Here is a 27,420-nt window from a genome sequence, read left to right as displayed (position 1 = left end):
CCGTAAGTCACTGTGGTCCTTGAGTGATTCTTGTGTTCTCTCTGAGCTACAATTTCCTCTTCTGTTTTTTTTTGTTGTTGTTGTTTTTTTAAAGGTCTAGAGAGCTGAGTTGGGCAAACTCTAAAGCCCCTTCCAGTTCCAAGTTTATCTGTTTATCAAACAGCCTAATCTTTGCAAAAGCACTTGCAACGGCAACAGCCTGGAGACAGTCTTTGCAAACTTTGCTGTCAGACTCGAGGCTTTTGGGGTTACACAAAGGTCACTGAATACCCTTGCCATCAAGATAAGAGAAGGAACAAGTCCGAAGAGCCTTTCTCCCTGGTGGTTCACGTGCACTTCTGCAAGTGCAGATCTGAGCTCTCTGACACTTGTCTGATTTAACCCTTGTCTCGCTGCAGCGGTTGATGGGGTGGACAAAGGCGGTTAGAAGCTGCCAGCCATGGATCTGACTTCCTGGCACTGGGACAGTGCTTAGCCCTTTCTTTGCCTGAAGCAAATGAATTGGGTTTTAGTGTCTTCCCATTGGAAGCCTGGTGATTTTGTAGTGTGAAAAGCAAAGAAATTAAATGCCTTTGATTTTGGATAAATTACTTATGCACTCCAGGCCTCAGTTTCTTCATCTCAAAGATTTTTGGTTTCCTGGAGGGCATTTTTTTTTTTTCTTAATTGCTATCAAGATTATTATCTTTAGAGTTGATAATTCAGCATTCTGATGGCATAACTTTTACTAAATCCCTTTCTTTACCCCACCATATTGTAGAATGGCCTGACTTTGTAGGATTAGCTTAAAAAATAATAGTTCATCCTAAGTGAAAAGCTTCCTTCTCACTCACTTTATTTCTATCAAAGGCACCTTTACATTTTGAGGCAAATAGTGGTAACAGTGACCTCACTAAGGGTTTTTCTCCCCAGTTGTTCACGAACACTTTGGCACACACAATCTGAGAGCTCCTGGGCTTGTCTGATCTAACCTTCATCCCCTCATTAAGTTTCAAATGTTGTGTATTCATGCAATTTCCACCTAAGGATTCACAATAGCCTATTGATATGTTTTCTAATGGAAGAGTAGGGAAATCATAAGTCTATAATCACTTACTCATTTATTTTCTCATTTCCAGATCCAGGGGTATGGAGATAATTATTTATAATGGGGAAAAAGTCACATCTCAGGAAAACATACATCACCAAGAGTGGGGTTGGAGGTGGGGTAAGTGGGCAATAGTTTGTGATAGCATGATTGACTAACCAAGAAAAGTTAAGACATACAATTTTTATGACAAAGGCTGAAGGAGGTAAATGGATGGGAATTAGTTGTAGAACTTAGATTGCTCCTGTCTGGTTCGTCTTCTCCTGCCTTGTGCAGAGCCAGCTTGGGCTCCTTGTGGAGCACGCCCCCTCTCCCCCGCCACACACACATACATACATGCCCCAAGGAAAGCATTGGTCACCTCAAAGAACAGCAGGATTTACATTCATTCTCCATAGCTACCTGTTCTCTAGGTTTCTGAGCCCGTGGTCTTGCTTGGGGGCTTTTGGGAGACACCCCCCACCTTACTCCCTGCCCCCACTACCATGAAGCAGGACCTCAGAGGGCAGGGCAGGCGCTATAGGAGTCAGGTCCTGAACACATCTTCCATTTCTTCCCCTTAAGACACACTGCCCTGTGTTCTCAACAGAGTCACTCTCCACATGCCAGGGGGCTCCCTGAAATCCCCCCTCCGCTGCTGAGGCCCTCAGAGATTGCGGTGGAAGGCAGACTGCCAGAAGTTGCTGAGAAGCTGGGGTGGCTGAAGAGTAGCTTGAAGTAGTCTCATCCAAAAGTGTCAACGTGCAGTTTCTGTTTGACTGCAGCAAAGTTCTTGAGACAAATGTTTACTGAGGCCTCTTCAAGTACGCTCCACAGCATAAAGAGAGGAAAGAAATGTGGTTGCGTCCTAGGGCAGTGAGGGCTACTGGGGTACACATGTACTCACCCAGCTCTCTGAGATCTGAGGACAAACAACCATGGGTTCCTTCTCTGCTGATAGAAGGGAAGCTTACTTGCTAGTGGCCCAGGACTCCCATGACAAGGTAGGGTGGAGGCGGAAGCGGTGACAGAAGCCAACCCGAGGGTTTTGTAAAGCAAGTGGACTTTCCTGCCCTGTCCATGGACCAGCTCCCCCAAAACACAGAATTCTCATTGGAGTCTCTCTCCAGGGCCCAGGCCTTTACTTCCAGCTAACCCGTCATGGACTTTCATGCAGCAGCCAGTGACCACCAACCCTGTCCTTCTTGCTGGCCTCGTTTCTCTTAAACCACAACCAAAGTCTGGGTCCATTCACCTGCCTATTTCTTCTGCTTTACACATATCCCACTGATCTGATTTCTGGCCAAATATCTCTTGTTCTGTCCTCGTCAATCCTTACCCCTCACCAGATTTGGCCCCTAGGACCCTAGCCCCCTGCTCAGAAACTGTATTGCCCTCACTTCCAGCAGTTTGGCAAGCTATCTTCTCTAGAAACCCACCTTTACACTGACCAGGTTGACTGGTGCTTCCACAGGTCTGAACAGTCCCTGCCTGGAGGATGTTCTGGCCATGGCCGCAGGGTTGCAGGCTACCCTCCTAGCATCATTTGGTCATTGCAGCATTCTCCTAACTAGTTTGGTCCTCTAGGTTAACCATCCTCCATTCCATCAGCAGTACAAAAGGGTCGATGACTAGAATTGCTTAGCTTTGAAGAGAATGATTTTTCATGGATAGAAGAGAGTGAGCAGCTAGCTGAAGTGCTGCTGTGTAGTTGAGGGGCCCCAATAAGCACTGGGGAGCTAGTGCTGAGGGATGGAAGTATCAGGAGGCCGAGTCTGCCTCCACAGTAGGAAAATATCCTAGTAGAGCTCTCCAAAAATGGAGTGGGCCACCTCATACCTCAGCAAGTAGTGAGTGTACCTAACAGGCTTAGTGGACAATCAACTACTGGAGAAACTGGAATTGTTTTAAAGGTCTTTCCTGACTCAGTTCCCTATTGCTGTATAATAAACCACTCCAAACTTAGTGGCTTAAAACAGTGATTTATTATTTCTCATGATTCTATTGGTTGACCGAGCTCAGTTGGGTGGTTCTTCTGCTGATCTTGCCCTGAGTCACTCATGTGACTGCAGTCATTTGACAGCTTGACGGGACCTGGAGGATCTAAGGAGCTCATTCACATATCCAGAGTCTTGCCTATCAGCTGGGCCTTCTCTCTCTGTGATCTCTTATTATTCTATCATCTAGCCCAGGTCTTCTTACGTGGTGTTGGGAGTGCCGAAAGGGAATGGGACAGGAAGCTGCAAGCCTGGGAAATAGAGCACATACTATACTGCTTCTACCACATTCTATTGGTCCAAACAAGGCCAGCTCAGGTTCAAGGAATGAGGAAATAGATATCAAAATAGATATTTGATGGGAGGAGCTGCAAGGTATTTGTGATCATATCTAACCCAACATACTTCCTGCATTGTCTGTGATATTTGGTTTTCAGGGTGATCCCTTAAGATTCCATTTGCCCTTGGTAAGGACCATGCGGCACATTTCTGTATCTGTGAAAACGGGCTGGATGTGGACACTAATATCCATTAGTAGCGGCCTACTAATATCCATCCTCCCTTTTTTTTTTTTTCAGGTACCGATTCTACTTCCACACAGTCTCATACTCCAGGGGAAACTAGCCTCACACCAACTTTGTTAGTAGGGCTGATAAATCTAATGGATCACACACTGGCCCAGAAATCCAGGCATACACGAATAATCTCATGACTTTATCCTGCTCATAGATACCAGTCAGGAAAGGCATGTAACCTAATTCAGGCCAACGAGACATGAGGGCAAGTTTTCTAGGAACTTCTGGGCAAGAAATGTCCTCATTCTTAAGAAAGAACTACTAGAAAAGATAGTCTCCCTTCTTCCATTGTTTGTAGAAGTGAGGCCTGGCACTGCTGCCACCTTGTTACCAAATGAAGTAGGAAGCCATCATAGAAAGGAAGTGAAGGCAAGAAAACATCAGAGAAGGGGAGCGGGAGCCCGGGGTCATTCCATGCCTGGTCTCTGGCCTCTACCTCCGGGCTTGTTTCAGGTCCATGAGCCAATAACTCCTCTTTATTGGGTAGACTAGCTCAAATGGGGTTTTCTGTTCCTTGAACTTGGAAGTGTCCTAACTGACCCAGGGCCTGAAATTGTTAGATGACAAATCTAGTCACTCTATTGGTAGGTTACAAATCAGATACGAGCTTTGAGAGAGAATAATAGCCAATATGTTTTTGTTTTGCTTCCCTAGAAAGTGCTACAATAGAAGACTCATTATGTCAGGATAGAACCAGAAATACCCTTGGACATCACCTGTTCAGCTACCTCCGCCCACAGCAGGCCAGTGTTCTCACCACGGTGCTCCACGTGTGTCCACCTGCTCTCCATCCACCACAGTGCAGTCCACACACTGAAGCACAGGGATGGCCGTGATATTTAGACTTTGTGACCTACTAAACAGCCACCTTAGAAATCTGTTTGGCACTTTCTTGAACAATTAAACATACAGCTACCTTATGACACAGCAATATCACTCCTAGGTATTTATTCTAGAGGAATGAGATCATGTCCACACAATGGCTTTTACATGAATGTTCATAGCAGTTTTTATTCATAATAGCTAAGAACTGGATCCATCTCAAATGTCTAATAACAGGTGAATGGATAAACAACAAATTATGGTATTTGTGGTATATCCATACAATGGAATAGTACTCAGAAAGAAAGAAAAAAGATAATCTTCAAAACATATGAAGAAAGGAAGGCACAAAAGAGGACAAATGGTATGATTCTATTTATATCAAGTTCTGGAATAGCAAATTTAATCTGTGGTGGCAGAAGTCAGATCAGTTGTTTCTTTATGTTGTGTGTATACGGAGGGGCATTGACTAGGGAAGGTGATAGAAATGCTCTGTGTCTTGATTGGGGTATGGGGCACATGAGTGTATTGATTTGTCAAACCTGATTAAACACTTATAATTTGAATATTTCACTGCATACAAGTTATACCTCAAAAAACTTTTTAAATGAATTTCTAGCTATAGATAAGATGGTGTAATATTAACACTCTATCTGGTTGAGAAGAGTGTGTATAGAAACTAAGGACTGTGAGGCTTCTAGAAGGAGTTTGCAGTGGTGTGTCCTGGCATCCAGAGCTTGGGAGAACTGCTGTCTGTTCCCGCTTGTGTTAATGGCTGGGGTCAGCCAGCTTCCTGTGTTGTCTGCCAGTGCCTAGCTGTCAGGCTGGGCCCAACCACAGCTGCCGTAATAGCAGGTTGGGAGAGCCATTTCCTCTCGGCCCTGCAACCACATCACAGGGACCAGCCATACCCTCTGGCCTGCTGCCCCCTACCACTGACTGCATCCTGGAACTCACCAATGAACCTTCCCTTTCCTCACCCTGAGATACCCTTCCGGTTCCTTCCTGGGCACAGGATGCACTTGATATCAATTCATTTGGTGATAAATTCTGGCTTTCTGACGTTCCAGAACTGCTCCATTGGGCCATTACAGCAATCCTTTCTTTAGCTTTTTTTTTTTTTTTTTTTAAACTACTGTTTGTATTTTCTTCATATTTCCTGCTGAATTGTCAAATCAGGGTCTCTCCAGATGCCAACATCTGGTATTAAATTGCAAGTCTGGATACTCTTCCAAAACCATGCCTTCTAAAAGCCAGGGAACTTCTTTTGCTCACATTATTTATCTGTTCAAATTATATCATGTTCTCTCATTGATTTCTCTACTGAAATATATCTTTCAACATGTCAAGCTATCCTATTTGAGACAGGACTACCACTGGCATCACACCAGAAGTTGCTTGGAGAATATGTGTTCTGTTGTTTTGTTTTGTTGTTCTTTCTTATTTTTCTTTTTTTAAAAAATCAATAAATTCCAAGTAAACCCTTCATGAAAAAGCATTGAATGGATAAACGAACTCAGCTTTTGCCTTATTATGATGTTTATATTTTCAGTGTAAAATGAAATCTCTAAGACCATACATATGGCACCCAGATGAAGTCTGGTTGTCTGAATCTGGGACGGGAGGTGGGTTTAGGATGTTTCTGCCATATGTAGTGTGTGTCCTGCAGCTGGGAACATGTGCCCAGGATGTGGAGGACCCACAGCCACAAGCTTGCTTCTTTTTGCTTATCCTGTAATTGTAGAAACCTGCATTCCTCTTCTGTAGAATCAGGTAATGGGAATGCCAAAGCATACACCTAGCCTGGGGTCTACGGGTAAATATGTGCCTGAGAGATAGAAGATTCAATTCAGTATTATCACTAACTCATAGACAGGCAAATTCCCTTCTCTCAGGCCTTCTGCCAACTTGGACTTTAGAACGGATCAGTTGGTTTCAACTTCAGCATCTTTTGTGGGCCCGCTGCGGGGGATGGGGTGTTGGTAGAGGAAGGTGGAAGAAATGTCTCAGGGAGTGATTGGGTTCCTGGCCACCTCTTCTATTTCAACCAGTGCCAATTCTCTGATTTGTTTTATATCTTGGGTTTCCATGTAAACCCAGGCAAAACAACAACAACAGCAACCACCTCCTTTTGGGCCATGTCTAGTATTAGATGATCCTTAAGGGGCTCCCTCTAGACTGGCATGCAAGGATTGATTGTTCTTTCTTGGAGCTAATCTATAAAGGATAACCTGCCTGATGGTCAGTGACCCTCTGAAGGGGCTCCCATCACCAACACAGGGGAGACCAGAGAGTCAGGGAGGAATCATGTGCTCTATGCTAATTTGGCATGTACTCTCTCTGATAAGTGTTCCTTCCTTCTTTTCTCTCCCTCCTTCCTCCCTTTCCTGCCACCCTTTCTCCCTCCATTCCTTCCTTCCTTCCTTCCTTCCTTCCTTCCTTCCTTCCTTCCTTCCTTCCTTCCTTCTTTCCTTCCCTCCTTCCTTCCCTCCTTCCTTCCTTCTTTCCCTCCCTCCTCCCTGCCTCCCTCCCTCTCTCCTTCCTTCCTTCCTTCCTTCCTTCCTTCCTTCCTTCCTTCCTTCCTTTTTTCCTTCCTCCCTTCTCTTCTTTCTTCCTGAGTGCTTCCTGGAATTTTCCCTGCATGTTATAGACCTTTTCAGGGCAATCAATTCCTTTCACACTTTGAGCTGTTTCAGAGTGAATTTGGAAGGTAAGTGTGCCTAGCCTCCTGTCTAGACAGTTTCAGTGTGCAGATGGAACTGGGCCTGCCTGGGATTCTCACATCAGCCCACCTGGGCCCATCTGTGGCTTCATAAATCTATGGGGAGCCAGATTCGACTGCCCACTGGAGGGTTTTCAAGCCTCCATGGCTGCCAGCTGTTTAAAACTACCTTCTGCCAGGCGTGTGAAGTCCTGAATCAGCAAAACTTGGGTGCCTTTAGAAGAGACTGGGAGAAATGTGAATTTAAAAACACAGCACAACCCTACCACAAAACAAATGTTGAACAAAAGGTTAATTCCACGGATAAACAGCTCTCGGTGGCGCTTGACGGAGCGTCTGGTTCCCATTTTGTTATGCCATTCTACCAGATGTTCCCCTCTATTAATACATTCTGCTGAAGTTGAGATGAAACGCAAAACTAGAAAGCTGCAAGGGTGGCTGGCAACATGATGTGGCAATAAGCAGGAACAGAGAAATCTCTGCAAGTGTCCCATGTGGGGCCGCACATTCCCAGAAAGCGCTGCCATGACAAGGGGCCCCAGTGTAAACTGTTTGTGCCTCATGAGATCTTACCCAGTCTGAGATGTTTTCAACATAAATGTGAGAAGAGGCAGGATTTTCTATCCCTTATGTGTATTGGCATAATTTAAGAGATGGATGTGAAGACCATTCTCTGAGTTCCCTCAAACTGAGAATTCCAGACTCCGTTTCTTGTAGTGTCTTCCTTTGTACGAAGCACTCTCCCAGTTCACTCAATCATTCATCCTGTGAAAGGCATCGAGAACCTCCCATGTGTTAGGCATTGATTGTATCCTATTTTAGTTAGTGACGTGGTCCCTTATGTTGCGTTACAGCAAAGACCATGCTTATTCATTGTCGTATATTCTGTGAGTTATTAAATATATGTTCATGGAATGAGTCATAAAGCTCTCTATATTAGTTTCCTTTGCCTCTGTCCCAGAGATACAAACTCTTTTCTGGCCCCATCTGAACACGGGAAGGTGAAGATGTTGGCCTGGACGCTTTCCACTCCGCAGGCAGCAAGAACAAAGGCCGCGCGCTCTGAAGGTGTTCTCCATCATGTTGAAAACTGTGTCCAATCTCATTGTAGGAAGCAGCAGGTAGCTGTGAAAGGCCGCTCAGGCCCCCATTGTGACTGCCTTGGCTGCAGGTGAAAGGTCACTTTGCAGGCAAGACTCTGACCCTTAACTTTTTTGTTGAGAGTGTCACAAGGTAAATTAATCAGATTTATGGCATTAAGCTCTGCAAATATCTTTATCCTCTCAGCTCTTTTTCTCCAGCAAAACTCTCTCATTGGAAAAAAAAAAAAACTTCCTCTCTGATGAGGGGCAAAGTGCTTTTGGTTTCTCTCTCACAGTTTTCACTAAAAAGTGAAAATGATTGGACACATACAGATAAAACCCAGAAGCCAATGGAGCCCTTTCTTCCTGGAAGAGCTGAACGAGGGTTCTTGTACCTTCAAGTGAAATTTGCTGGCACTTAATCAAATGCCCCTTAGCATGGGGACAATGAGGCGAGCAGGTTGTGCTGGTGGTGATAGGCTTCTTGATTTCTGGGCAGAGCCCTTTCCTTTGACCAGAGCAATTCAGCAAAGCCCATTAGGGACACGTCATGGACCTGGACTCGGGCTCATTCTCATCTGGACCGAGCCCGGGCAGTACTGGTGCCAAAGGAGTATTTTGGAGAGGCAGGTAAGTTGAAAGTAAATGAGCAGAGAATGCCCCAGTCCCACAGCCAGAGCTTGAAGCTGCCTCCCAGCAGGAGTAGGAAGGAGGCTACTGAAGTTGCAGGTGCTTTTCAGGCAGCCTCGCAGGAGAGCACCAATTTCCTGCTGCTAGAAATTTGTCTGCAAATTTTTTCTCATTCAGAAGTGACGGGATCCAGGAGACACTGGCTAGATATGATAACTTGATTAAGGCTTGCACAGGCGACCCCGATGCCTGAGAATTGGCTGGAAGAGAGCATGCTCCCCCTGGAACCTTTCACCAGAAGAGAACTGAGAGGTTGCGTCTGGTAGATTTCTTCACCCTAAGCTTGAAGGAGTCAATGTTTTAGACTCAGAGTCCTCTAAATACTGCTGTTGTATTTTTGACACAGCTTCTTTGCAGATAAAAAAAAAAAAGTCAAGTAGCAAACATCATTTTCCTATGTTAATTTGCAGCATAAAGTAAGGATTAGATTACATTGACTCAACAAGTATTTACTGAGCACCTACTATGTGGTAAGCCATGTTATAGACAATAAAGTTGTATCAGTGAATGCTTCAAGTAAAGTCCTGCTTTCATGGATCTTACAGTTTGGTTTGGGAAAACACAGTAAATACTTACATGTGTGTAAATTCCCCTTTTGTCGGGGGTTAAAATCTTATAAAGAACAATCAAACAGGGTCAGAGAATAAAGAAGCGTGATGGATTTGGAGTGATCCTTTGGATGGGTGGTGAAGAGGAACATCCTCTTGGAGAAGATGCCATAGGCTAGAAACCGGAATGAAGGGAGAGCATACGCCATGTTGATAACTGGGGGCAGAGCTTTCCTGAAAGATGGATTAGCAAGTACAAGGCCCCAAGATGGGAGTATGTTTAATATATTCAAGGAATATTCTTTTACAATTATGTTTTACTCATGAATGCAAAACACACCCATTTAACGATTATAATAGTGGTAGAACTTTTGTGACAGTGTTGTTATGAGGATTGAATGAAATAATACTTATAAAGCATAACACAGTGTCTTTTATAGTAAAACTTTAATAAATGTTAACTGCCTTTATAATTATAATTATGGTTTACTAAGCATTTGACAGTCACAATAATTCTGTAAGGTAGGTGGGCAAGGATTATTATCCCTGTCTTGTAAATGAAGCATCTGGAGTCCATAGAAAGGAAGTGAGTTGCCTAAGGTCACACTTCAGGTTAGTGGCAGATAGAAGCAGACTGAGTCCTTAGGGCTGATGCAGAGAGTTACCCAGGTGAGCTGCAGATCAGCATTAGACTTTGCCTCAGAGGAAAATACATTTTTACTGTATTAACCCACTGAGATTTGGGGGGTATTTGTTACAGCAGATGGCATTACTTAACCTGACTAATACAATGGGATATGAGAGGGGCAGAGCAACCAGGACTGTGCCCCTCAAATGGCAGAGCTCATGGCTTTTAGAGGAGAAACTGTGTTACCCACAGAGAAGGTAGTAGAAGAGACTATGAAGGCTTGCCCTTGGGCTCGTGTAGGCTTCATTCTTCACAGGTTATTTTGATATTTCATCTTTGGACATTGCTCTTCGTAAGCTGCATCATTTATAACAGAGGACCTTAGTATGCTGCTGAATCTTATTGCTTGGAAAACAGAAAAATTATATTTGGGAGTGGGTGGGGACAAGGAGTAACTGGGACTAGAGGAAAGATGAAGTGAAGGATAAATACAACATCGCCATATAGGGTGTCCTTGACCCTCCCTAAGACCCTCACTGATCTCCAGGGTTTCTCCCCTTGCACCCCAGTTACACTGGACCCTGAACACGCCTGTATTTTTCCAGCACCACTTTGTCCCTACCAGTCCCTCTGCCTGGGACACACTTTGCCGGCTTCTCTAACAAAACCCTATGTATCCTTCAAAGCCCTGTTTGAATGCCACTTCCTCCAGGAAAGCTTCTCCATTCCTTAGTCACAATCTGTCACTTCTTGCCCGGCACTTCTACAAAAGATTCCTGTTGAGTAGTAGTCACATTTAGCCTTCTGCTCTACTCACGCATATATGTACATACCTAGCTAGTACATAAGAGACTGCGTGCTTCCCAAGGCCAGGCTCTCAAAACAGGCTAGGGGCAGGATTTGAAAAGAGTTGACTTAAAATGCTATTTTTTTTTTATTTTTTAAGAAAGATCATTTTAAGTGGTAGGGCCAGTATTCTGAAAAAATTCTCTTTGTAACATGTTAATATTACCTCTTACAAACATTTACACTCTCACATGTACACAAGGCCCCTCATTTCCATGGGCAGAAGGAGTGTGATGGTGTATTTTGCTGTTGCCTTTTTGTTGATGTTCAAACTCCTCTTCTCCCCTCACCCCCCATCAATTATTTGAATGCCTTAAAAAAAAAAAAAAAAAAAAAAAAAAAAAAAAAAAAAAAAAAAAAAAAAAAAACTACCCCAGCAGATGTGTGTGAGCTGTTTGATCTTGAGTCTGAATAGGAACGAAAGTATCCGAGACTCAGATTATAGTGCAGACGAGGAAAAAAAATCTTAACAGGAGCTCTGTGAAGGAGAAAGTTTAGCTTTGATCTTACTATTGAACTTTGCTAGTGGGGTGTGTGTTTATATCTATTTCTATTATCTTTTTAGCTCCAAAATTCTGTGCTGCCGTGTTCGTCTTTTGTAACACCACAGAAGAGAGTTTTGTCTGGTTCTGTGCAATGTGATTTAAGTTGCTTAAGGTAAGAATTTAATTTCTCTGGGAAATAAGGAGAGGACTATAGCTTAATTTATGGATATCTTTTCCTTTAAGGGATTCTAAAATAATTGGGGCCACTTTATCGCAAACGAAATGGAAAAGAGGCCTATTAAAAAGCAGAGAGGCTGTGCTTCCAGATGAGGAGGTCTGACTTTATCGTTTAATTCCTAATTTGCACATCTTCGTCACTAAAGAAAACCCGGACCTTAGAAAGTAGTCTGACCATTGCAATCGAGAAGGAGGGAATTAAAGTACATTTGTTTATAGTTAAATCTTATTTCAAAGTTTCAGATGAACCAGGGCCTCTTCTTTAAAAAGAAATCAATCATTTTAAAAGTTAAGATAACTTGAGAAATTTTAAAAGGATATGCTGATAATATAGTATAATGGTACTCGAGTAATGCATAGGTTTTCAGTTGTTCATGCAACTTGTGGAATTGTAGATTTTTGAATTTCACTGTGAAATAGAGTCCATCCGCACTCTCACTATTGACTTTCCCTCTTGATTTGAGGACTGCTTAAATGCTTACTATAACCTTCCTTTCCTGGCATGCGTTCTTCAGTTAATGTAATCATTCATTCAATCAATATTTATTGAACCTACTAAGTGCCACTTTGCTTATATACTTCTAATCTGTCATGGGCATTAAAAAACAGATGTTTATCTGTACCTCAAGACATAAGTCTGCAAGAGTTCCTAAATTAAGTACACAGAATCCTTTTATACAGCTATTCTCAGAATTTGTTTTATTTAGCATTTTCCTAGGTATTTATTGAGTGCCCGCCAAATATAAAGCCCAATGCTAAGTGCTGGTACAAGCAGAGAGATGGGTCACGCACAGACTGTTTTCTAAATGGCTTAGGGGTTTGGAGAGGGCCAGGCTTAAGTACCACCAGGGAGTGAGTATGTGTGTGGGAACACTCAGGAAAAGGGGATCCCATGGGCATGGGCCAAGGCTGGAACTTGTCAGCTTCCAAATATCAAATTGGAAAGTCAGTGCTCTGATATGGAAGGACATGCTATTGAAATGCTGTTTAAGGGGTGTGATCGTTGTTTGGGAATCCTTCCCAGCTGGGCCAGGAGGGGAGACCACACTCCGTAGTAGTGTACCTTTGCCTAGAATTTATGCTGCAGCCCTTTAGGTTTTAACATCCTAGAAGAGTCTAGAGAGATTACCTCAATTCTCTGCTGAAGGAAGGCCTCACTAAAGGAAAACATATTATTGAGATCCTCCATCCTACCCCAAAAGGACTTTCCAAACCTTACATCTGTTGTTGCTCCCTGTTGCACCCCACCGTCCACCTCCATTCCCTGGAATGACTTCAGAACTTCCAGTGTTGGTTCCCATTGACCGTGACAGGGTGAGGTGGTCTCAGGGAATAAAATCACATTGTAAACTATAGGACCTGCTCTCATTATTTAAGCCAGCCTGGTGCAGTCAGTCACAGAGTTGGTTGGCTCTCCCAGAGCCCATCCTCGCTTTACTTCGTTGGAGTCCATGTGTAGAAACACTAAGCCATTGGCTCTGCCTTATTTGGTATTGAAACAGTTCACAATTTTTCTTGGGGAAATTTTAGATTTTTGTGGTGTTTCATGTCACTGTTGGCCAAGTGTATTTTAGGTATATAATTTTTGATGGATTCTGTTTAGACTTGGCCAGGTAAAAATAAATTAGAATATAAAATAACTGTATGTTTTGTGTCACTAATCATACATGTCTCTAGGAATGCTTAGGCATTAAACAACTATTTATAAAATGCCTACTATGTCCATTAAGTACCTACGATGTAAAAAGTAAACAAATACTGCAGAGATACTCAAATTTTCTCTCTATATTTTTTGTACAATAATATATATATGCATTCAGTGCTATAAAGGCTTTATTTCTGATGGCAACTTTTAGAAATTCTTGTGATTCAATTTGCTAGTAAATTGAATAAAGACTTTGCCAGCCTAATATTTAGTATAGGCTTTGTAGTTAAACATGCCTGGTTCAAATACTGGCTTTTCCACACTGGGGGTGCCAAAAAAATGTATACACATGACTTGTATTCATCTTTTGTTATTGGTATATATTGAATATTACAATTTTAATACAGTTTTTTCCTTTCTTAAAATGTGTATACTTTTTTTTGGCACCCTCTGTATTATCGGTGTGACCGTGAGCAAGTCACCTAAACTCTTATTTGTAAAACAGAGATCTTGGGGTTGTTTTGTGGATTAAATGAGATAACATGAAGTGTTTAGCATAATGCCTGTGTATAGTAGGTGCTCGTTAAATGTTAGTGCTCTTTCTACTTTTTACATATTTTTCTAGGGCTTTTAATTGGGCTTCCATAGCTGTGATTAGCTTTTATCTTATGACACAACTTTGTATTTTCAGCATTTCTCTGTAAAAACATCAAGGTCTCTAAGCGCTTACTCACTGGCAGTGTGGGGGATGGTCTCTAGGACACGCGGGTAAGGTTACCTCTTTCAGGTCCTTGATGTCACATTGCAGACACCCATAGCCCAAATGTAGCTGACAGGCCTCCTTCCATGCCCCCTGGCCACCCCACCCCAGCACCACTGCACCACTGTCCTAAGTGAGTGATGTCCTTTTTTATGCAAAGCTCATATTACAGGTGTGTGTTGAAGAGGTCTGCACTCCCAGCAGAGCCTGTAGCAGGAACGCCTGCATTCTCTGTGGCTGTCTCTCACAGACACCTCTTTGAACCTCTGCCTCCTTCCCTCTCTCTCAGGAACATGCAGTACATCTGCCCCTGCCAGCTTCTAGGAGCTGGGCTTCTTGAAGTCATTACTTAAGGTCGTTCTGTTTGGCCTTCACAACTATACGTAATCATACTGTTGTCTCCACTCTGTTTTTCCTAGCTTTTGAACTCGCCCAGCCTCTCTGAGAAAACTTTCACGTTTCCTTTCATCTCTCTTAAGGTTTACACATCTGGATTGCTCCTGCTGATGTCCAGTCAAACCCAGCCAGACTGGGGAGGCAGGGCACATCCACTGTCTTGCCTGTTGGCTCCATCCCTTCATGTCTGGGATCTGCACCTGATTTTGTTTGAGGAACCATCCAGCACCCATTGCATTCAGTCTTGGAGGGGCTCTGGGACCATTAGTCAAGGAGTATTGCCTTCCATTGGCCAAGGCTCGACATGTGATTATGCCTTGACCAATCATATTCTCTCTTGGGAATTTGTATTTTGGATGGACCGATGTAGCTCAGAAAGCCACTGAAACCACTACAGCAGCTCCCTATCCAGACTGTGCATTAGGTACTGCTACCTAGGGCCTGCCTTGTTTCCTTGCCATCTGACACTGATTCTTCTGATTCTGATTCTGTAAGTGGTCCTGTATCTTCTACTAAACTTCTTTTGTGTTTAAGATAGTGGAAGAGAGATTCCATTTCTCTTGCTTGCAATCAAAGAATTCTAACGGATAGAGTAGGGCAGTCCAAATATCAAAAGTTCAATTTATAGTATGATCATTCTCAGCTGATCCACAGTGGAATTCTCCAAAAATCTTCTATGTTTTGAAACAAAGCCTTTGGCAATTGCATTTTAGAGTGAACTTCCTGTTCCGTTGAATAGAAATAGGCTTTTTCTATTCACATGGTTAAAGGTAGCTACAGCTAATGCAGGTATGCTCGAGAGAGGTGAAACTATCTAAACTTGGCCTTAAATCAGTGCTTCTCAAACTTAGTGTGTATAAGAATCAACCGTAGAGCTTGTTAAAAACACCAATTCTTAGAAAGTAAGCCCAGATACTCTGAGGCAGTGGGTCTGGCGTGGGACCCTGGAATCAGAATTTCGAATAAGCTCTCAGGGTGATGCTGCTCCTGCTGTTCTAAGGACCACATTTGAAACAGCAAGTCTTTAAATATTATTTCTTCCGCGGGCAAGAGAGACTTTGGAACACAGTAAGATTTCCTCTGGCTTGTTAAAACTAAAAGGCAAGGGACAGAATGAGAATTGCCTTTCCGTGTAGAGATGCCTACCACTCACTGACCTCACTGACAAGCTGTGTCCCATTGAGCCCTGAGCAGGATGAGACCATGGCTGGATCAAAAGGGTGTGTTCAAGGGCAGGGTACAGTCACAAGTTAGGCTGGCACCCCCAGAGCCTCACAGGCTGCTGGGCAGAATGTCCAATGCTACTTCAGTGGAAAGTTAAAAAAAATAAATAAAAAGCAAGTAATTGTATAAGATCCAGAGGAAATGCACGACTGCCCCCTGGGACTATTCAGCAGTGACCACAGCGAGAGCTGGGACCTGCAGCTGAGCCTGCTCCTCGCTCTGTCCTCACAGGTCCTCATTCTACCTCAAGGACTCTCCTCACTTCTCTTTTCCAAACCGTTTTCTTCCCCTTCTCCAACACCTAGCTCTGAGCTTATTTATCCCTAGATTCTTTCCCTGCCATCTTTATTCTGTATCATCCCCACATCTACATACTCAGCTTTGCAATGTTAAAACTCCAGTTTTGATACTAGTCACAGCCACTACTTCTCTGTCCCTTACTGCATTCCTGGAGCTTTGTTTGTCTATCGCATTTAATCCTTGCAGCAACCTTATGAGGTAAGCATTACTAGCCAAGTTTATAGATGAGGAAACAAAGTCAGAGAAGTAATTTGCCTAAGATAAACTACTAAGGAAAAATTTAAATCCTGTTCTGTGTGACTGCAAAACCTATGGCCCAAGACACCCTGCCATTCTCCATCAATGCTGTGTGCTGTTTGTGTGCCCGTGTGAGTGTGTGTATGTGTTTTCCTGCTCATGGCTTAGTATTTGGTTTCCTTGTCTGACGGAAAGCTCTACTAGGCAGGACGTGGGCACTCTAGGAGAATCTTCTAGTGGTTGTCTTGACCTGGCTCTCCTCCTATGGAATGCTTAAAGCCATGTTTCTTTCCAGAATAATCATTCAAGAGATAGTGTTTCCCACTGTGTTCTCTGATGGCTGACATTTCTGAACATTACTGGAACTGGGAAGCATTTTTTCCTACTTACCAATTAGCTATGTTTTCCATTCATATCTATGAGACAAATGAAAAATCTGATTTCCAGAAGGAATAAAGAGCTCATTATTTGTCATCATCTATTGAGAGTCTGTTCTGCCCAGACCATGAGGCTGGGTTCTAGAAGGAGCCACAGAGGACCCTGAGTTGAAAGGCCTTGGATACGGGGTGTGTTGGGCTACAGAGTTGGGGGAGGCAAGGCCAGCAAGGGAAAGCAGGCAAGGATCAGGCAGAACCTGGGCTGGAGGAAATGTTCTAGTGGTGGACTTCATGTTGAACCTAAAGCTGTGTGGCAAATGCCAGTGCCCACCTGGGAAGTTATACTGTATAAAGGGCTTAAAGTCAGGTGAGTATCAGCATTGCTAATATAGGTGCTTGGTTTATTCAACACAGGAGCCCAGGCAGTGGCTGAGAAGGCACAGGAAACATTCATTCATTCATTCATTCATTCATTCATTCATTCATTCATTCATACATTCATTCATGCATTCTACAAATACTCATTGAGTACAGAACTTGGCACTGAGAATACAGGTATGAACAAGACCAACAGGGCCTCTGCCCTCATGGAACTTGTAGGGGAGGCAGATGTTAAATACTAATGACAAAGGGGTGATTTGATTATAATTGTGATCCATGCTATGACAAAGATGAACATAGTAATACAAGAGGGCTCCTGCTCTCTGGTTAGGCAGAGTGTAAGTGCCCCAAACAAAAGAGCAGGTGTTCAAAGCAATGGCCTCTATTCCCACAGTTCATTTGGATCAGGTGAGGCAAGTGCTTTTTGGAGTTTCAAAGCCTGCCTTGCCCTTGAGGAACAATCCTTCTCATGGGAGACACAGGCCCAGTGCACATGCTAAGAAGAAGTGTGGTATGTTGAGTGAGTGCTGGATTTAGAACCAGAAAAGCTGGTGTTTAGTCCCAGCTATTCCTTGTTCCTACAGCGTGTCTTGAGCAAGTTGCCTAAATTTTAACACATTTAAAACTCTTCAAGTCTAAGTTTTCACATTTGTAAATGGGAGAAACATTTACTTATAGGAGTCATGAGTGAGAAAGTGAAAGGGTTTTGTAAACTATGAAAAAGTAGATCTTTATGAACACACACACACACACACCACACACACACACACACACACACACACACACACACACACACACACACTGAGCTTAATGTTTAGGGCCGAGTGCAGACTTCATTGCTAATGAAGCATTGAAAGGGTTGGGTCTGGAGAGATTCCCATGAGCAGTCTTCAGAGAGATGAGTGTGGCACAGGGAAGAAGGAAATGGCCTGGAATGAACATTCCACAGGGGCGGCATGTGTGAAGGTAGGTCGTCAGGAGGGAGGGGCCCTGAGGAGATGGCCAGAGGTATGTTTGGCAAGAGTCAAGAGCCTCACTAAGTGGTAATAAGAGACGAAGGGAGTTGTATGGGATGGAAGGAACTATCTGGTGAGGAATCTGGAAGCACATAATCATCTCCTTATCTCATTTTTTATGGTCTCAGTTGAGTCAAACCTCACTAAAACATTTAGATGAATCATGAGTTTAGGTTGTTTGTCATAGAGGTTTGATTCTGTCAGAGAGAGGAAGGCCTGACTTTTCTACATATAAACTAGGAAGAGATCAGATGGGCTTGGGAATATGGGCCACTCTTTGAAGAAAAAGAAAATTAGAATTTTTACCTTTATATTAGTACTATGAAAAAGGTGAATTTTAGATGGATGAAAGACCTACATGGAAAGATAAAATTATGAAGCTATAAAAGGAGTTATAGAAGAAAAGATAAGAGTGTATTTGTGACCGTGGGGTGGAGAAGAACTCTCAAAGAAGAATCCAAAAGTACAGACCTTAGGGCAAAATATTGATGGATTTGGCTACAACAATATTACAGTTTTGTGTTCAATAAATTATACATTAGATAAAGATTAAAGAAGGAATCAGATGAAGAGAATATGTTTGCAATGCCATAAGCTAATGGTAGTAAATATAATTGATAAGGAATTCCTGCAGACCAACAAAAAGACAGGAAAAAAATCCTATGGAAAAATGGTCAAAAGCTGTGTGTAGCAAGTTACACAGGGGAAATTTAAGAAGTACAGAAAGTGATGCCTAACCTCATCAGTAATCAAAGAAATGCAAAGTAAAATTACAAAATTGTGTTCGTACTCACTAAATTGGCAAAAAGTAGATGATCAGATTATAAGTACTGGTGAAGACGTGAGGAAACAGGCATCCGCAAGCATTGCAAGTACAGCCATTCCAGGGAGCAGCCTTGATATACAGAATGTACTGAACTGAAGGGAGCATGTGATGTCTGACCAGCGCTCACCCCAGGGGTCAATGCCATAGAAACGCTCACATAAGTCAGAGTCGTGTTGTTTGCAGCAGCAGGGAGTTGGTGATGATCTCAGACAGCATCTCTAGGGGAACGGATAAATGCAATGACGTGGATGCATACCATGGAATATTACGCAATAAGCAGAAGCAGTGAACTAGAACTAAAACACCAACGTGCATAGATCGAAGCAAAATGATTTTGAGTGAAAGAAAACAGAATGAGATATCTAGCACAATAGCATTTATAAAAATTAAAACCACAACAGAAAAGAAGTATATTTTACAGGGATTTATTCATATTCAAAGCTATATACCAAACACACTAGATGAGGTACCTATGTAAAACAAGAAATGGGGATAATGCATCAATCAGTGTCCAATCAGGAAAACAGAAACCTTTCTAGATATTTTAAACAAAGAGGGTGTAATACAGGAAATTGATTATAAAGGAATTGGAAGACTGAGAGATGAGAACGGGAACACCGAGAACACTGCAATATTGTAACTGCAGAGAAAATTTATCCCGTTTAAGGCTGGAGAACAAAAGGGAAGAGACGGTGTTATGAGACTTATAAATTCAAAGGAAAGACCCCCATGGCTGGTTGGCCGGAGTGGTGCCCAGAGCTCTGGGGTAGGGACACGACTGCTTGCTGATGGCTGGTGCTAGGAGCGCAGAAGGAAGGCCTGGAGCTGTGGCTCTCCTCTGCTGCTAGGGGGATGTTGACAGCAAGTAAAAAACTGAAAGAAATTTCTTCCGTTTATCCTGCTTTTCTAACTTCAACCAGTATATCGCATTGCCAGAACCTGCCAGGAAGCCAACTGGCAAAGAAGTCTGGGAAATGAATTTAGAGACTAAGACCTAGTATTACAAAGCAAAATATAAAATTATGGGCTTGGGTGCCCAGATAATTAGAAATAACTGATGCTATAAAAATAATGAAACATAATTAAAAACAGAAGGCTTGTCTTAGACTGTGATGGTGAACTGTGAAATGAGGAATATGATAAATTCAATTCTATAACTAAGTTCAAAAAAAAAAAAGTGCTCAGGACAAGGAGTCATGTGACATAGGGCTAGTTTGGGGTCTAACTCACCATGTCCCCTTGGTCAAGCCACTCAATTACATGAGTCTCAGATTTTTTCACCTGTGCTAAATCACAGACCTAAATGTAAGAGACAAGCTATAAAACTTTTAGAAGTAAAATACAGGAACATATCTTAGTGATCTTGGATTTAGCAAAGATTTCTTAAATCTGATGCAAAAAGCATAAAGTGTGAAAATTAAACAAATAAGAAATTGGACTTCATCAAAAAATATTTGCTGTTTATAAAACACTGTTACAAAATTGAAAATGCAAGCTGTACACTAGAAGAATAGTTTTGTAAAATATATATCTGATAAAGGACTTATGTCTAGAATATATAAAGAACACTTACAATTCAATGATAAGAAAACAATCTAAGTGAAAAGTAGGCAAAAAAAAACTTGAATATACATTTTATCAAGGAAGACATATGGATGGCAAATAAACTCATGAAAAAATTGCTCAACATCACTACTTATTTAGGAAAATGAAAAATAAAACCATAGTGAAATACCCTTAGTCTCCCACTAGAAAGGCTAAAATTAAAAAGATTGGCCAGACCGGGGCAGCCAATTGCTCAGTTGTTTAGAGTGCAGTGCTCTTAACAACAAGGTTGCTGGTTCGATCCCCACATGGGCCACTGTGAGCTGCGCCCTCTACAACTAGATTGAAACAACTACTTGACTTGGAGCTGATGGGTCCTGGAAAAATACACGTAAGAAAATAAATAAAAGTTAAAAAAAAAAAAATAAAAGAAAAGATTGGCCAGACCAAGTGTTGGTGAGAATGTGGAGCAATTAATTAGAACTCTCCAATACTGCTGGTGGGAATGCAAAATGCTACAGCTACTTTGGAAGAGTTTGACAGTTTATTTTTAAAAATTAAACACATACCTCTAATGTGATCCAGTTATTCCTACCCTAGGTATATACTAAGAGAAAAGACAGCATGTGTTCAGACAAACACTTGTGCAAGAATGTTCATAGCAGCCAAAAACTGAAAAAAACTCAAATGTCCACCAACGAAATGACTGGATAAAAAAATGTGATATAGCTATACAATGGAATACTGTATAGAAATAAAAAAGAAGGAACTATTGGTAATGTAACAAAGCGGATGAATCTCAAAATACTTATGCTGAGTAAAGCAGCCAGACAAAAAAGAGTACGTACTGCCTGATTCCATTGATATGAAATTCTACAACAGGCAAACTAATCCATGGTAACAGAAAACAGGTCAGTGATTGCCCGAGACGCCAGGCAGGATGGAGGGGGTGTGGGCAAGGAGGAGAGGGAGGCAGTGATTACAAAGGGGCCCAAGGACACTTATGGGAGTAATGGATATGTTCTTAATCTTTATTTTGGTGAAGGTTTCACACGCGTTATATGTATATCATAACTCATCAAACTGTATACTTTACACATGTATGTCAATTTATCGTATGTCAATTATATTGCAATAAAACTGAAAACAAAAAGCACTCAGGGTAAGAAGTCATGTGACATGGGTCCTATTTCCAGTTCTGAGACACTAGGCTCAGTTAGGCTTCATCCATTGGGAAGAGTGAGACTCAGCTCTGGGTACACTTCGGGAGCTTCGAAAAACACAGTTGCCTGGGCCCCAACTTTGGAGAATCTGGTTCCGTTGGTGTGGTGGTGGAGCCTGGTCACTGCATTTATTAAGAGCCCTCCAGGTAATTCTAATGTGCAGACAGAGTTGAGAACCACTGATAGAGAATTCTGCTTTGAAAAAAGCAGTAAGATGTTTTATGAGTAATACAGATAAGTACCTGAAAGACCGCCATGCTGAGTAGATGCCTGGGGCATAGCAGCTTTGGGCAGGTGGGCTCGTCCTGGGAAGGGTCCTGCAGGAGTAGGTGGATCTGGAAATGTAACTATCCACGTCCCATAAAGAGGCAAGGAATGAGCGAGCCACGTTTAGAAGACTTAATTTGATGTAAGGAAAAAAAACAAGGTTGGAATTAAGTCCTAAAACATGAGACAAGAGAGCCTAGTATTCTGATGTGAAGGGTGGGAGTTTTCCTCTTCCTGGGAGCAAAATCTTATAAACAGAGAATAATTAATTCTGCAGATAACTTCTCGGATTTCAATCTCAGGTAATTCAGTGGTAAGAAAAGTAATACAAGATACTCTAAGCAGGAAACTATCTAACCCCTGTAATTTTCTATCAAAATAGCCCATGCCCCAGTGTAAAGGTAGGATTTCATTCAGAACAGTAATGATACCTACAAAAACCACTAAAATTCAGTTCATTTAATTCAGTGATTTGACCGAGGGAGTTTTTTGAGAGATTATAGATAAAAATGTAAAAAGAAAATACTGGACTAGTGTAAAATTAGACTCTTCTGTTTTGTCACCCGACATTTTTTATGAAACAAAGTGGGTAATGAATGAATTGGTCAATCTCCTTCCTTTTCCCTAAAAAATCTTTTCCCCACGCTATTTCATGCAATTGGTAGCAAAATGGCTGTCATGTGATACAGAGCATGCGAACCATCAAAATCTATCAAAACAAAATTTAAAAAATTCAAGGAATGATAAGGATATTCTGGAGGGAACATGAGCCTTTATTTCATGGAAATAGTTATGTGGTGCTAAGATGTGATCAAGCCTCTGAAAGTCTCAGTGGGTGGGAGTATGTTACTTATCTGCCCGTCACTCCTCTGGCACTCTCCCTTGTTCACAAGACTTGAGAACTGAGCATAGTAATAACTTCAATTTAACACTAGCTAACCTAGATTGAGTGCTTTCCACGTACCAGGCACTTTTCTGTGAGCTTTGCATGTATCAAGATTTTCAATCCTCACAACAGCTCAGTGAGATAGATCTTAATTTTACCATCCTCATTCTGAAAATGAAGAAACGGAGATGAGGAGAAGTTCAATTATTTACCCAAGGTCACGTGACCCATGAGTGGCTACACTTGATTCAGGTTAGCCTAGCTCAGAGCCTGAGCTCTTCACGTTCCACCAGTATCCTGGCAGAAGGAAAGGAAGGTAGAAACAACAGTAAGTGTTTATTAAGTGCCAGCTACTTTACACATGATTATTTCATTTAACCCCCACAACACACCCTTAGCCCCATATTATAGCCACGGAAGCAAGGAAACACAGACTTCGAGTTTAATGACTAGCTAATAAGAGGCAAAGAGCTTGGATCGATCCTTAATTTGTCTGACCGTAAACCTGTGCTTTTTTCACTAAACCGTGAAATTTCAGAGTAGCATCCATGCATGAAAGCACGCTTAAGGGAGAGAGTCTCTTGCTCAGAGCTTCATCCTTAACTTTGCACAATTTTAACAAGTTTGGTTACCTGGTTTTCTTGTTCAAAGCCAGGAAGCATGTAAGTGGTTATGGGAAAGAGGGTGGGGAGGTGGATTTCAGGGGAAATAAAGTTGACAGAGAAATGAACGTCTAAGAGAAGAGAATTATTAAATAAGCAGTATCTTAGCTATCCTTCTTTGAGTAAAAGTTTTGCATTAAAATCTATATGCTTTCTTTAAAGGAGTCAGAGGAACAAGAATGGATGAGTTTGTCAGGTAAATTTTATAAACTTTCAAAAATTAGTATAAAGATAGTAGTTAGATTTAGAACACAAGATCAAGTCCAAACAAAAACTCTTTTTTAAAAAAAACACACGAAGTGTAATTTGACTGTAAAGAATACTTTGCCATTTACTCTAAACCATTTAAAATCAATAAAAAGATGATTCCAAGATTATTAAACACTCAGAAGGTATGGTGAGTTTGGACAGTAGCTGTGGGATGCAGGTTGGGTCCTGTGCCCGGGCATGTCTCCCCATCCCATCTCCACCCCCCCCCCCCCCCACCGTTTGTTTGTGAGTTCCTCTGCAGGCCCCAGGGCAAGAAATCGGTCCGATTCCCTCCTCCTCCATTCATCACCCTGCAGTTTTCACACTTTAGAGGACATCAGAGTGAGGAGGGCTTGTTAAAGCACAGATTGCTGGGCTACACCCCTGGAATTTCTGATTCAAGACTCTGGGCTGGGCCCCAGGATTTATATTTCCAAGTTCCCAACTGACGCTACTGCTGCTGCTGCTGGTTCCCTGCCTACACCCTGAGCACCACAGCTTCAAAGGAAATTGCTTTCTCTGCTGGGCTGCCCTGGTCTGTTCAGTTGTTTTATTTTGACTTCCCCCAAAGAGAAGACACTCAGGAGTCTATGAGATTCTTAAAGGAAGGAGCTGCTTTGCAGGTCTGGGTGAAGGGTAATAGCAGGGAACTGAAGGGCTGTTGGGAGAGGGGGCTTGCTGAACAGTGAGGAGTCTGAAGAGTCCATCAGTAACACAGCTTTAGTCACAGGTCTCTGAAAACTCCCTCGCAAACCCGCAAACCCCGAATGTGTCGACTTACAGGCTGGTGGAAAGACAGGAGCTGTAATGAAACACAAAGAGCTAAAAGAGAGAGAGAGAGAGAGAGAGAGAGAGAGAGAGAGAGAGAGAGAGAGAGAGAGAGAGAGAGAGAGAGAGAGAGAGAGAAAACTCTCTGGGATCCCTATAACAGTGTGTGACCTAGGGGGAGATGTGTTTTTCTCCACCCCCCACAAATCACCCATCTGGTGTCCCAAGGAATTCAGGTCATCATAGGCAATGCCTGAGTGAGATAACAGTGCCCAGGAGAATGGGCATTATCCAGGGCTGCACTGCCCAACACAGTACATAGCCACATGGGGAGATGTAACTGTAAAGTAACTCAAATGAAAGAAAAATTAAAATTCAGTTCATCAGCCATAATAACTACGTTTCAAGTGCTCAACAGTTACAGATGGATGAGCACAGGTACAGAACACATCTGTCATTGCAGAAAGTTCTATTGGCTGGCACTACTGTGGACTTGGGTAATGATGTTGTGGGAGTAAGATGGCACTTGGGGCAGGGCAGTGTAATGTGTCTGTGCCCCTGGTCCTGCATGCCACTACTGCCCAAGAATCTGCAAAGACTTCTCAGTACCCCAGAGCCAGTGCCCGAGAACAGATGCTCTCCTCCACCTCCCTACTTTCCTACATTCCTTGGGCTAGGGTTTCAGTGCCTAGTGTGGTGGTGGCACACTTTGGGACATAGGGGCACTAGTGGGACTGAGAATAGGATTGTCCCTGAGTAGGGGTAAAGTCACTCCCTGGGACTCCTAGCAGGGCCCAAGGGTCCTTTACACGGGGCAGAAGCTGCCTGACATACTCAGGTTAAGTTGGGTCTCACTTTTTCCAGTGCCATTAGTTTTAGCAAGTGCCTTGCCTGGCTTCTTCTGAACTTTCCCTTCACTTTCTCATAAACTGGGTGAGCTCCTCTTGTCATCACTCCTCTTTCGAAACGGCCTGCTCTGTGTTAGAATTCAAGAATTTAAAAAGATGGCAAATGGAAAAGCAGAGCTGAGTTATCCAGGCCAATGACAGCATCTTCCAGTCTTGGCCTGGTCCCTTCTGCATATTTTAGTAACGGGGTTTCCCCTCCTTCCCTAGAGACACAGCCACAGTCTGATAAATCTCTCTCGATAGCCAAGTTTCCTGAGTGTAGGTAGCTTAAATGTTCCTTTATCTAATTCTCCCTTAACTCATCATAAAATGAGAAAACAGATTCTAATTTCCCCCAGGCTGGCTAAAGGCTAAGGCAGGTGGGAGGGAAAAGCATTTCAGGCTGTCTTTCAGGTGGCACATGGGCCTTGAACTTTAGCAGAAGGGCCGTTGTCTGTTTCTGCTACAAACCCTTGCAACTCCTCAACCCTCAGTATGGCAGGGTCTCAATCAACGGCTGAGTATAACATGAGGACCTAGCTGTGTATTGGGGACGCTGAGGGAAGGGAAAGAGTTTGAGAACAGAATGTTCAGCCAGATCATTGAAATTGGTCCAGTGTAGGGTTGAGATATGTCTACAGTGTGTGGTGATGGGCAACCAACCAGAAGTCTGTTCTCTGAGGACTAAGGAGCCTCCTGAAAGATATTTATTTTAGGAAGATTGGAATCAGGGCCCGGAAAACTTGATCTGGTAGGCACCCAGTCTGAGCTGGAAGAGAGGAGGAAAAGCCACATGCATCATGGTATTTGTCCCCCAGATCTGTCTCCATCCCAGATGGGAGAGAATGACACAAATGGGCTGCTCCAGGTACACCGTGGAAAAGCTATTTGACTCCAAACTATAAAATATTGAGCCCAAGCAGCACTGCTTGGGGACATCTCTAGCAGATGTGACAAAACAGAGTGGTGAGCAGGGGTATTTTTTACACGCTTCCAATAGACCCACATAGCTTTAGCACTTGTAGAGTTTCAGGCCATGAAAGATGGCACAGAAATGGGACAGGCAGGAGACCTCTGGTGGGACCGAGCAAAGATCTGACTGAACCGGATGACTCAATAATCCCAGGGGATACTGGGTTCCTATAGAGCAAAGGATTGTGAACAAAGGGGAAGGATGGGATACAGTAACAGGCCAGGAGAATTAGCGCTCTTCTTTCCTTCCAGAAAATTCTGATCAGAGACATTAAGTGAGATGGAGCAAGGTAGGCCTCTGCTCCTTAGTGGGGAGTGGCTACGGTGGTCAAGAGCAGGAGGGTGACGCCAACCCCGGGTAAGGAAAAGGTTCACGCAAGAGTGTGATAGCCCACTGTCAGATTGGGGCCCGTGTGGAGTGAGGGAGGGTGTCCACATGGGAGGGTGGCTCTGTGTGTGTCAGAGCCCAAGTGCAGTGAGGAAAGTATCTTAAACAAGGTGAGAAAAGAGACCCTTTGGGAGGTGCCCTGGTGTGGGGACTCAGGCCCTAAGTGGAGCGAGCAGGGGTTTGCATAGGAGGGTGTCAGAACCTGAGTGGGTGGAGGATGTCTGTGCAGGGAGCACCCCAGGAGTTGGTGTTGGTGCCCAAGTGGGGTGGGGAGGGCATCCAGGTAGGAGGGTTGTCCAGGGCAGGATGTTGGTGTCCTCATGGAGGGTGACCTGGCATGAGTGGGCATGGAAAGAGTTTGTGTAGTGCCCTTGAGGGTGGCTATGAGTCTTCTTTGTGTCCTGGGCCTAGTAGAATGGAAGGTGCCTAGTAGGTGCCTAAGTGATGGTAATTGTTAAGTGGATGATGAAATAAATAAAAAAAGACCTGGGTTCAAGTCCCATCTTTACCACTTATTAGCTATGTACCAGTGTGTCTTTGTCTCTGACAAGGGGACACTGTATATGAAAACACTGTGAAAAGCTGAAGTGCTGGACATGTTTAAAGGATCTGATCTTCCTAATTGGAAAGCGGACCATGACATTCTCTGGTGGGCAGGTCTTCCTCATACTTTCCACGCTTACTTTAGCGGGCACCTGGGCAGACTGCTCTGA

This window comes from Rhinolophus sinicus, chromosome 17 (genome assembly GCF_057876585.1).
Source record: "Rhinolophus sinicus isolate RSI-liver-muscle chromosome 17, RSI-T2T, whole genome shotgun sequence".
Lineage (NCBI taxonomy): Eukaryota > Metazoa > Chordata > Mammalia > Chiroptera > Rhinolophidae > Rhinolophus > Rhinolophus sinicus.
The sequence above is the reverse complement of the archived record's forward strand: the minus strand, read 5'-3'. Positions refer to the sequence as shown.